Below are 12,520 nucleotides of genomic sequence, written 5' to 3' on the forward strand. Positions count from 1 at the left end.
TCTTTATATTTATTTACAGGTCTACTTTGCCTGTAGTGCTGAGCTGTTGTGATAGTTTGATTTTTATGATTTGCATCAAGTGTGAAGCTTTCAAAGCCATGTGTCAAAGGTAAGTTATTTCAGTAATACCGTTATTTGTATATGTCCCTAAAAATATTGTATGTTTATGGGAGAAGTTTTCATCACTTTATTGAAGACTCAGCTCTGTTGAAAAATCACAGTCCTGAGTAAAAGATGTTATGAAGCAGTAGAAACTCCTGCAGTGAGCTCTGAGAGAGATTTTCTCCCAGTGTTTGCCAATGTAGTGAGGAAGTGTGCGTACTGCACCAGCTTTTAAAATAGTGCAACCTGATCCTTTCTTTACAGCTCAGAGGGTGGGTGTGGGGAGTGAAGGTGAAAGAATAGGAGTCCATATCCTTCTCCTCCTTATTTTGGGTCTGGTTTTCCCTATTGAGCAAAGAGGGCATTAATTGTGCAGGACTATTATGAGAAAGGACCCTTTGCTCCCACTCTTCACATTTCTTGTGACATAGGCCAGGTTTAATCTAGTCCGTGTTAGGAGAAGCTAAGTACACTTTGCAGTGTCATAATGAGCTTCCCCCTCATTTTCATTTTCCCTCAATGGTATGTAAATCATTGCTTGTAAGAGGTAAAAATCTGTAGGAGTTATGAAACCAAAGTGATTGCACTAATGTGGAGCTCCTTCCACTTAGCCAAGAGTGTTTATCGCTCTCCTTAATACAATAAAACCAAGATGAAATAGACTTCAAAACAAAAGAGACCATCTAATTTTTCTTTATCTAACTAATAAAAGTAAAATTGACAAACTAATGTAAATTACTAACCAAATCTTTAAAAACAGGGATGGACAATGTGTAAATCAGGAAATCGTTTTGCTCAGAGTTTCACTTGTGTGTAGGGTTTTAAAAGTTATCCAGGTATAAGAGTTTATAGATTTAACTCAGAAAGACTACTGAAATTAATATTCAGTCAGTAGTTGCGACAGCCAATCAGTACACTGTTGTACAGTGGAATCTTTGTGAAATTTATTGTTTTATAAAAAAGGATGTTCATGCAAATAAAATATTCAGACAGAAATGAGGATACTAAGAGTCCCTAAAAAGCACAGTGGTCTCAACAATCTGTTTTTCCAGCTAGTGTTGCCTAGTTTTCAGCGTATTTATTTTTCACTTCTTTGTGGAGTCTAAAGGCATATTTCTCATCTGGTGAACTACTGCATTCCTAGTTTCCATTCATCAAAGTATTCATTTGTACCTGTAATCCATGCTAAGAACACTTTTTTTGGTCTTTGCTAGGTGTATCTTGTGTAGACATTATGTCCATGTTTTGAAGTGATGCCCTGAGTAGCTAATATCATCCATTCATATGTTGTATTCAGAATGCTAACTGTACATGTAAAAAATTCTAATGAAAACTACTACAGCAATTTAAAATATTCATAAGAATATGTTACTTTTTTATCAAACATTAATGCCAAACTTGAAAACTGTTCTATTAGATATCCATCAATATAGTTAGAGGGTAAGACCCAGAATCTAAAAGTAGGTCCAAGAGAAGGAGCTGAGGAAAACAATACTGCTTGTTTCCAGATACTAGAAATGAAACCTGCATAAGGGTTTATCCAAGAATGTTATCAGTTTTCAGTTAGAAGTACCATGCCACCACTGGCTAACTGCTGGAAGGAAGAGAGAGTTTTCCTTTCTTAACCACTTTCCATAAAACACCAGTTACTATAAAAGGATAGCTGGAGCTGTTCTTTCTTCCTGTGCCTCAGGCTCCATTTTTTAGAACTTTTGTTTTCTCACCCTGTATCTTATCCATTGTAAATAACTACTGCACTTTCCTGCTGTTAGTAGTACTGTCATATGGCTGCAACAACATAAAATGGACATTTTGGACAACATAAGAGCTGGGTAGAGGCTTCTAAAAAGCAGTAACTGGACTTGCAGTCTTGTTAGTTATGCATGGCTGCTGCTTGTTAAAGTGCTACTGTGCAAAAGCTGAAACACTGGAACTGCCTGCTGGCATAACCAGGAAGACTGTGCTGTCTGAATCAGTGAAATTTCCAAATGTAAGTTAGTAACACCCTCCACAAATGAAAAGATGGAAATGTGTCTAGAGTTTTAAACGAAAGCTATAGAAATCCATAGCATAGGCCTTTATGGTGATCAGAGAAAACTGCTTGTTATCATTAGGAATTATAGGGCTGCATTTAAAAAATAAAAAAGACCTGGGATCTGATATACAGAATAAGACTACAAGAAGAATAAAAGATATTAAAAAGTATTAGACATCAAACAGTACAGACAGACTGGTCACATATACAGTAATACAGCAGTAGTCAACTGATAATCTTTTTCAAGTGTGAAAAAAGGAAAGGAAGGGTCATTCAGCTAATCACGTGCTAAATTACTTCTTTATGTACTTCAAACATCAAAAGAAAAGCAGAGTTAGATAAATTAACAACAAACAAGCCTTATTTTTATAAACACAAAAATTTATGATCTTGCAGACTTAAAAAGCCTTCATACTGTAACATAAAACTGAATAAAAACTACATACTCTACATGCTAAAATGCAAGTTTCAACACTGGTGAGTTAATACAAATTCACTCTTCTTTGAACTCTACTAGCCCAACTCTAATCTCCAATGGGTTTTGAAAGTTAAACCGGAAAGGACTATCAGTGTGAGGAGGTATGTTTGTGTGTGTGCATATACACACAGACACATACACCTTGTTCCCTGATTGATAGATTTAAGATATACATATCTTAAAAGAGAAAGTAGGTTGATATCTAATACTTTTATGTGTGGGATATTGAATTGACATTTGTTTATTATCTCTGGGAGTGTGACAGATCTGTGGAACTACTAATGCAAATTCAAGGCCAGAATTTAAGGGCAAAGTGGGTTGGGGTACACAGAAACTCAGCTCATGTTGATGGGAGTTGGCTCCAGTTTCTGTGCCTTAGTCATGAAGCCATGTCCCTACCCAAACTGCTTTTCCTATCCACCTAATACATCTAGCCACCTTTGGTTTTCAGAGAACAGGCAGTGTTGGAGCTTGCTTTGTACCGTTGCCACTTTGATTCTCTCTGTGACAAGCTGCAGAGCCACAGAAGCAGCCTGGCAGCACTCGAGCTCCAAGTGCAGCAGAAGTAGGGAGCCTTGGAGGAGCCAGTCACAGCTCTCGGTCACTGGCCAGCCCATTGCTTGTAGAAGTTAGCATGCTTAAATTGACATTGATCCCTCAAGGGACTAGCTACCAGCTAAACAAAACTGGAGCACAGGGCTAGCCAAGCATAGATTCTCTGTGACCCTGTGTCAGGACCTGTCATCCTGTTGTAAAAGCCAGCTATGTTACCTCCTTGCCCTCTGAGACTCCCAGGGAATCCCCAAGTAAATGAAGAGGGGACTTATTTACATCTCCTTCATGTCTCCAGCAAGTCTTTTTTTTTCTTTTTTCTTTTTTTCTTTTTTTATTCCTTAAGAACAAAAAAACCCAAAACCAACCAAAAACCCAAGAGATAATGGAGTACTTTAAAAAGGCATATTTGTTCCCTTATGAAGGCTTACTACAACAAAGCAAGAATAATTTGCTCTATTAATTATAGATTATGGAAAATGTGGAAGTATCTCTGTGGTTAAAGAAGTGAGCATACTGTCATTGATGGTATCATAACTGTTGTATACAGCTGGGAAAGGCAGACACATTGTAATATTACTGGTAGTTTAGAATATTTAGAAGCTAGGAGTTCTATTAAGTCTATTAAATATGCTGAGGGTAGAAACGCTCATTTGCTTTTGCAGAGGAAATAGAGCAAAGATACACCGCAGCAGAGAAAGCTAGCAGGACAAAGGAGATACTATTGACTCATTCCAGACTGCCGACTTAGCAGCTCAACTTTGTTTCCTTTTAACTTTTGTAACAGTAGGAGCTCAAAGCTTCTCAGTCTATTTTCTGCACAAATAGAAACACCCAGACTTCAAAAAGTAATATGCTTTGAAGAAACCCAAAGCATTAACACATTAAAAACTGTGTGTACTATTAAACAGGGATTCGTGGTTACTTGAATTTTGCAGCAAGTAGATGCTGGTGTTTTGGTGGTAATTTTTACACTGCTGCATTCCGGCAGACAATTCTTGACAAATATCAATTTGTAAAAGCACTTTTTGTTGGTTTTAGTGTGACACAGTTTTATTGACTTTGCAGTGGGTAAGTACTGCTTCAATATTTTCACAGGCTGAGTAAACCCCACAGACGCTTTTCCCCAGCCCAATGGCATATTGCAACAAGTTGCTAACCTTATAACATTACACTTGTAACGCTGGGGAAAGCATACGATGTGTGAAATTTAAATTTTGTCCTCGCCACTTAAGTCTATACCCTTTTTTTTTTTTTTTTAAAAAAAAAAAAAAAAAAAAAGTAAGATTTATATTGTTCAGTCTGGACAATGGAGTGTCCAGGGCCATCGATATGACAGCTTCTACGCTGACGGCGTCCCTGTCCCAAAGTCCCATCAGGACCGTGCTCCCCGGCAAGAGTCCGGCCCCCGCGTCCCGGCTCGCCCCGGAGGGAGCGGTGTAACCTCACAGGCACCCCACGCTTGCAAACACAGCTCGCCTCTCTCACGAGCAGTCCCTTCTACAGCGAGCGCTTAGAACGTCACAGAACGTCACAAACTCGAACTGCTCGGCATCGCGTAAGGCACGCTGCTGCTGGAGCCTGCGAGTCGGCTTGAACTTCGGGAGCGTTCTGCCCCGGGCTCGGCGGGGCCCTGCAGCGGCCGCCGCTCCCCGCGGGACGGGCGCCGTGAGCGGCTCGGCGGGGCGCGGCGGGCGGGGCCCCCGTGCTCTGCCCCGGCGTCGGGGGGTGCGCCCCCCCCCCGTTGGAGCTGCGGGCTGTCACTCAGGCGACGTCACAATACGCCTGTGTGAGCGCTGTAAACACTCGGGCGGGCGGGTGTGTGTGTGTGAGTGACGCGGGGGCGCGCCTCCCCGCCCCCCTGCTCCCCCCCGCCGCCCCCAGGGTGGCACCGAGCCGCCCGGGGGATGTGAGGCGCGCCCCCGGTTGTTTGCCTGCGCGCATGGTAGCGGCACGAAAGGTAGCATCACTGGAACAGGGGATGATGTAATTCTCCCTCCGGCCAGTGACTGCCTGCGCTTGCACCGATCCGACTTGCTAGCCGGAGGGGGGTGTTTGTTTTACGCGTGATCGTATCAGCATCTCCTGACGGCGCAGCCCCCCAGCGCCGCTTTAAACCCCGCTTCGCTCATCCCTCCCCTCCCCGGGGCACGGAGGAGGGATGGGGCTGGGGGGAGGAGGGGAGCCCCGCGTCGTGTGTGCAGGGTAAACACGCCAGCGAGCGCCGCGCCGAGCGGTAAACAAGTCTGAGGTGCCCTCCGCCGCACGGCAACTTGCTGCGGGCGGGGTGTCCCCCCCGCACACACACACGCACGCACGCACACTCACTTCCCCCTAACAAAAGCCCGTTTGATATCAGCGTCAGCTTTTGTTCGGCGGGCGGCAGCAGCCGTCCCCTCTCCCGACCACCTTATTTCACCGTTCGGCCCCCCCGGCCAAATCCAGGGGTCCCCCACGCCCCGTCCCCCCGGCGCGCATCCCCGCTCGCTCCGCGGCGCTGTTCCCTCGCCGCCTCCAAAGCTCGCCCCGCTTCCCCGGAGCTCTCGGTCCCTGCTGCCCGCTCTCTGGGGCAGCAGGCAGGTAGGCGAGCAGGCGGCCCCCCCAGTCCCCGAAAAGGCAGTAGCTGAATGGCACTTACTGTCAGAAGAGAGGGCGAGGGGGGAAGCTCTTCTCTCGGTGCAAAAGCAGAATAGCCACTCGCAGGACGTTGCCAGCATAGGAGGCAGCAAGGGAAAATAAAAAAAGATCTTCCAGTAGCGAGGGGAGGGGGGAGGGGGGAAGGGGAGAGAGGGAGGAAGGGAGGAGGAGGATTCGCCTTTTAACCGGAGAAAAATAAAATCAAAAAATAACCGCGTGTGTGCCCCCCCCCCCCCCCCGGTTGCCTTTTTTGTGCAGTTTCAGCAAAGCTGCGAGGAAGTTGGTCCTTTTGTTCCACTATTTATAGATTGCGTCAACATTGCGAAAAGGAGAAGGCGGAGCGGTGGCACTTACTCCTCGCTGAGGGGTGGTGGGGGAAGATATCGGGGTGGAGGGGCGGGGCGGGGAGGGGGGACGCACAAGCCCGGCGAGTACGAGCGACTTCAGCGCTCTCCCCCACCCGCTGCAGCCGCCGCGACCACGGGGGGAACCGGGCGGTGCAGCGGCAGCAGCGGCGGCGGCGGCGGCGGCGGCGGCGGCGGCCGGGAGAACCGCGCCGCTTCCCCGCCCGGCTGCCGCCGCACAGCACCGCCCCGCGGGCGGCGAGGCGAGGCGCGCCGAGCCGAGCGGCGGGGCCACGGGGAAGGGGGGACCCGCCGCTCGGTTGGGCGCTGATCGGCTCGCCGGTGCCCTCCGTCTCCCGGTAGAACCTGTTGCGACCCCCTCGGCTGGGAGCTCCGAGGGCAGGTGCACGCACCACCCGGCTCCGTTTTCTTTACGAGGTAGCGCCGAAGGGTTAATTTGGGGAACCGACGGGAAAACATTTTAAAACCTGGGGGTCGTGAAACTTAAGGATTTTCTCCGCCACCGAAGAAGAAGCAGGGGGAGGGGGGACAGAAGTGGGGGGAGAGAAGGGGAGCCGTCGCTGTTCTGGCCGAAGGCCAATGTTTCTAAACTGAATGTAAACAAAGAAAACTGCAAACACCAGAGGAGGGCCTTCCATCGCCGCCAAGGCTGGGGGGACGTGTTCCCAAAGGGGTGCCGAGCTTTGCCCACGTCTCGTTTCCCTCCGGGTCCTGAACCCCCACGGTCACCCCGGCCACCGCCCTCGGGTGCCGCGGGACGGGGGGAGAACTTTCTGCCGGCGGGGACGGCGCAGGGTAGCAAGCCTGGAAAAAAACCAAAGCAAGTGTGCTCCTTTTTGTTGTTGTTTTGTTAGTTTCCATTCAACTTCTTTTTTGGGGTGCTCTTTCTGGTTGTTGCTTTTTGGGTTTTTTTCTGTTTTTTTGGTTGGATTTGAGTTTTGGTTTTTGTTTGTTGGGGGCTTTTTGCTTGGGTTTTTTTTTTCTTCTTCTTTTTTTTTTTTTTTTTTTTCTTCTTTTTTTTTTTCTTTTTTTGCGAGCGAGGGCTCGTCCCTCCCGCCCCGGGAGGCAGAGCCACTGTGCCCCGGGCGGGCGGAGGCCGGGACCGGGCTTGCCCGAGCCTGCCGAGCGCTCCCGGCTCCGGCCTCGGGGCTCCGTGTGGAGCTGCTGGTTCTATTACTTGTAACATGCTAGGGGAAACGTCCACGGGGCTCCTGCTCGGTTGAGCAAATCTTTCTATGTTTAGACGGGAAAATCCTTCCTTGCTATCGCACAGGCCGGTGGGTTAGAGAGGAGCTGGAGGGAAGCAGGAAGGTTGGAGACGTGCGTGACCGTGACACACCGGTTGTGTGGTCGCCCTAAAAGTACCCCTGATGGACCCGCGGGCGATTCTTGCCCAGCAGAAACGCAGCCGTCGAACCGGGCGACGTTTGGGGATTTTCCCCCACTCCTTGATTTAGTGAGTTCTATGGGCGGATGAGTTCTCATGCTTCGGACAGCAGATGCCTTCGCGGTGATGATTTTCTGGGGGAGAGTGCTATTCCCTCGGGACTCTACCCCTCCTGCTCCACCAACCCACGCACGGTCTCTGCTTGCGGGGGAGCTCCCTGCGGAGCGGGGAGCGCAGGTAATGCCTGAGGAAAGCTCTGAGCGAATAAAATAAATTCCCTTAGTGTGGTGTCTTTCTTGAAGCGTCCCCTGAATGCCGGGCTTTCCTCTCCAACTTCGCCGCCAGATCTCCGTCCCACATCGCTGCTCTTGGGACAGAACACGGTGCTTGCTCATCTTCCGTGGGCTCTCCGTGGGGACTGCGGCTACTCTTTGCTCCTTCTGCTGTGGTTGCAAAAAAAGAGAAAAAAAAAATAAGGAAAAAGGAGAGAGAGAGAGAGAGAGAGAGAAGAAAATAGTAAAGGGCAAAGAAAAAAAAATATTATCCAAAATTACGTAGTTCGAAGATGGACTGTGTGGAGTGTCGGATTGGTTTTTTGCATACAAAATCCCTGGCACAAATAAGCTCTTTTAACAGCCTTGTAACTGATTGTGTAAAAACTGACTGGTGGTAGAAAGTAGTAAATAGTGGAAATAAAGGATAGATCCAAACTGTGAACCGTGAATAAGCCTTCTTGGAAAGAGCTGAAGTGCGTAGAGAGTAGGTAGGCAATTCTCTCGCTTCTGTTCTGAAAAAGGAGTGCGACGCGTTGGCACTTTTTTTTTTTTTTTTTTAACATTCTGAGAGAAAAGAGTAAAGAAAGAAAAACAGCGTTGCGGTGGAAATGTGATGATAAAAGCGAGATGTAAAAAGGCATTAGCACCGAAGTGGGTATGCCCGCCCCGGGCGCTGCCCCGCCGCAGCCCGGTGGCTCGGAGCCGGCGGCTGAGCTTCAGCAGAAGCCACGGCGTTCAGAAATGTTGCAACAGCCCTTTGGAAGTCTCTAAAGAAAAGCTGAATTGTTGGAACTTAGGTAACTTAAGGAAACTCGTTATGACCTACATTGCTCTTCTGAGTCAGCAGCTGCAGCCCCAGCCCCGGCGGGTCCCGCCGCCGCCGCGCACCCCGCACCCCTTGGGCGGAGCCGCCGCCCCCCCCGCCGCCGCCCGGGCTCGCTGCCTCCCGGGTTTACAAACAAACTCGCCTGGATCGAGACAGTTTCACTTCTGCTCTGAGGAATGCCTCCGCCGTTTTTTTCATTTTTTTTATTTTTTTATTTTTCCCCCCCCTGCCAGGTTTGCGGACAGAGCAGCTTGCCTGCCTCAGCGCTGGTTTACCGGCTGGTTTTTGAAGGGGAAAGAGCTTTAGCGGAGGACAAGGTCTTTTCCCCAAGTTTTTAAGAGCTGTACTTTATTTTCCGAAGGGATACTGATTGTTTTCTGCACCGGGAAATAGATCCCTTGTAGGGAAAAGTTACTACATGTTGCACGCCGCTTTGCTCTTACAATAGAGAAGGAAACTCTGACGTTCCAATCAAAAACTTACCTAACAACTTTCCATATTTCTTCTGTAATGTAAAGTAAAAGTAGCAACGATTAAACTCCAAATGTCCACACTATCAAGATTCATAGTTGAGCGCAGTTTTCAGAGCGCTCGGACAGTTGTGCCGAGCGTTTGTTAAACGCACGGTCAGCGTCAGGGAAAGAACTCAGAATGTTTTAACATCTTGATTAAAGTAATCTGTGCGCGAAGGTACCGCATCACACCGGCCGGGCGAGGGATGGGGAAAATCGCCCAGTCAGCTTTCTTTGATATTCAAAATGACGAAAGACTCGAGATGAAATGACCTCAGAAAACTCCGCCTTTGGAAACCCGCTCTTGCCGCCTCTCCCTTGTCCCCCGCCGTTCCCCCTCAATTCTCACTTTTTGTTTATCGACACGTCGTTGCCACCAGCAGGAGAACTGAAACGACAAAATTTAGCTCCAAACGCCTTAGTTTTCCGGTCAGGAGTTTACCGGGTTTGCACACCGCTTCGAGCACTGCTTTTGGTATTATTGTCATTATTACTAATATATTTTTATAAACTTTTAGGGTTTTATTGCTCGAGTACGGCAACTTACAGCATTTAATAACAGGACAGAAAAATCTAATTTCCTTTCCCTTATTTATTTTTTAAAAGAAAATATCGCAGCAGTGATAAAGACTTGATTCGATGCTCTTTAGTAACAACTTGTAGCAGCTGTGAGTTTCTTGCAAGAGTGCTAGTTCAGTGTCTCCTCTTAAGAAACCAGCGAAATTCGGAGACAGAGACTGAAAGCAGCTCCCCGTGTCCCTAAGCAGGGAGAGGGACAGGAAAGTGCCTCGTGCAGTTTTGGGTGTCGGGAAAAAGTTGTTTCTCGGTGTGGTTGTGGCAGGTCCCCAAACCCCGTTTCCCAAGAGATGAGTTTGCAGCTGGACACGGGGGTGCGTCCCTGCTGCCTCACCGTGGGGATGAGCCACTGTCGCTCAGCCACCTCCGGCTCTGAGCTCGGCGGCTGCTGACAGCTATCACCAAATAAAGTCATCGCCTTCGCCTACCTGATTTTTACTTTTTCAAAGAACCCCTAAAATTCTCCCGTGGTGTCGTGGAAAGAGAGAGCTCTTCTTGCTCACAAGCCCCAAATGTCAAAGGAAAGAAGAAAGGGAGGAAAAAGTGAAAAAAAAAAAAAAAATCCCAACCAGAACCCCCAAAATCCGAGCCCAACAATAAAAGCCCCAGATATAGCTGGGGAGGAGAGAGAAGTGAGGGAAGAGGGAGTGAGAAGAGGGGGGCTTCAGCTGTACCGGGGCTGACACGGTGCCTCTGTACTTCCAGCGAAGCGGGAAGCGACTCCGGCATCCCGCTTTCTTCCTCGGCGGTTTTCTTGGGAATTGTGCGGGAGCACAGCGGTTTCTCCCGGGCTGCACTCCCCGGGCTCTGCGAGGCAGCCCCAGGACTCCGTGACCTCCCCTTGCCCCTCGCTCAAACGCCTCCAGAGGGCTTGGGCAACCCCGCAGCGGGACAAGGGCGGGCGGCGGAGCCCCCTCCGCTCCCCCAAATCTCTCTCCGTACGGTCAAGCCCACAGAACGGGCTGGAAAGGCGAAATTTTGGGAAACCTGTGGAGAAAATGGACGTGATCTGCGTGTCGAAGCGAAGCTGAAGGATCAGTAAGCCGCAGTTAACACCAGTCACTTCTACCGAGATTTTTGGGGCGCTTTTTTATTTTTGGTCTAATTTTTTGGGGGGGGGGGGGGGGGGGGGGCTTGCGTCTGGACCCGCGTAATTCCGTAATCATTTTTCAGACACTGCTGTCGATGTCCAGCGTGTGTGACCAGGTTGTTAAAGACTGGGCGATTTTTGTTCATACAAACTGGATTTCTGCGAGGTTCAATTTAACCCCGTGCGGCTCGTCACGTTTCTTTTACCGAAAAAAGTACCTTTCTGGAGAGCCTGCCGTCAGCGGGGTACTGCTCTCTATTTCGAGACCGAAAAGGTACGATGGAATGTATGCAAAGTGACTGTAGCCTTTCAGGATGTTACTGAGGTTAAATCTAAGTCCCGGGACGGTAAGAGCAAAAACCTGGTAGCCGTCCAAGAACAAAATCGTTATTTTCAATTGAGTCGAGGTTTGGTGGGGCTTTTTTGGTTTGTTGGTTTGTTGGTTTTTTTGTTTTTTTGTTTTTTGTTTTTTTTTTTTTTTTTTTTGTTGGTTGGTTGGTTTCCTCCTTTCTTCTTTTTCTTTCTTAGCGTAGCTGGAAAATGTCTTTGTTCTTTGTAAATTAGTGTGGTCTTTAACACGTTCTCATCACGATTGATTGGTGTGACGATATACACAGCAAAAAATGACAGCGCTTAGCAATATAAATGCAGTAGCCTGGGTTTGGATGACCGGTGTGCCAGCGAGCGCTTGCCCTTTTTTTTCCCCACTTTTTTATTTTTATTTTTATTATTATTATTTTATTTATTTATTTCTTTTTGAGCATCCGTGATTTCAAAACAGTGGCCAGGAACAGGGGGTGTAATTTCATAAATGTGTCCCCCATGGCAGCCTAGCCGCCTCTGGCTGGAGAGGGGCTGCTGGGCGCAGGGACCATGGGCATGGGGACATCACTTCTGCCTTCCTCAAACGTTAAGTTTCTCGCTCCTTTTCGTTCCCCGCTCCAAAGATTTCTCCGAAGATAACAAAATATCGTCTCGCTTTCGTGCCAGGCTCAACATCCTGCTCATCCCCTCTATGTCAGCTTTATCAGCGTCCCATTTTCGAACACCCTTTTCCTCAGAGGTGTCCCCAAGCTCATATTTTTGTGTGTCCCCCGTCCGTCCCTATCCCGCCTCAGCGGCATTGAGGCGGGGTTTCGTCACTTGTCAAACTTTGCACAGACTTGGGTGTAAATTCAGGTATTTGAGCTCTATAGACTACTGTGTTATCTTCCTATTCGGCATAATTAAAGGATGTGATTTAAAATCTCGTCGTAAAAATACCAAATGCAAATACTCGGCACCTTGGCTGCCTGGTGGTACTTTTATTTCTCCTGGCACATCAGGAGTTATTTAACATGTAGGAAAAAAGTGAAGGATCACGTCTTTTTAGCAGAAGGTCAAACGGTGCAATTAAGCAAAGAAGTTTAGAGAGTCGGGAAACGTTGGAATGCTGCTATTAAAAAAAAAAATAAAAAAAAAATCAAAGGAGAAATAACTGTTTAGAGTTCCCCTCCCCAAATGTGACCTTTTGGAGTTGAGTTAGCTTCTGCTTCTGGGTTATTTACTCGTTCGGGGAAGACGCCGAGCTGCTGAGGGACCCGATTCTGGTCCCGGGGCAGTTCCCAGAGAGGCGGTGGTGGAGCCAGGGGCCGGGGGGTCCTGGCAGTGCAGCCGTCCTTATCATCACCCCTTGGTCAGGCGAA

The 12,520-nt window shown here is 48.2% G+C and overlaps 1 long non-coding RNA gene across 1 annotated transcript in view; it reads left to right on the forward strand.

The window, feature by feature from the left end:
* Positions 1–4,405, forward strand: part of LOC131586705 (uncharacterized) — a 47,770-nt gene extending 43,365 nt beyond the window's left edge. Inside the window, exon 8 of the long non-coding RNA XR_009279216.1 lies at positions 20–4,405. This is a non-coding gene — a long non-coding RNA (uncharacterized LOC131586705). The remainder of the gene's footprint in view (positions 1–19) is intronic.
* Positions 4,406–12,520: the final 8,115 nt, after the last annotated feature.

This window comes from Poecile atricapillus, chromosome 1 (assembly GCF_030490865.1).
Source record: "Poecile atricapillus isolate bPoeAtr1 chromosome 1, bPoeAtr1.hap1, whole genome shotgun sequence".
NCBI lineage: Eukaryota > Metazoa > Chordata > Aves > Passeriformes > Paridae > Poecile > Poecile atricapillus.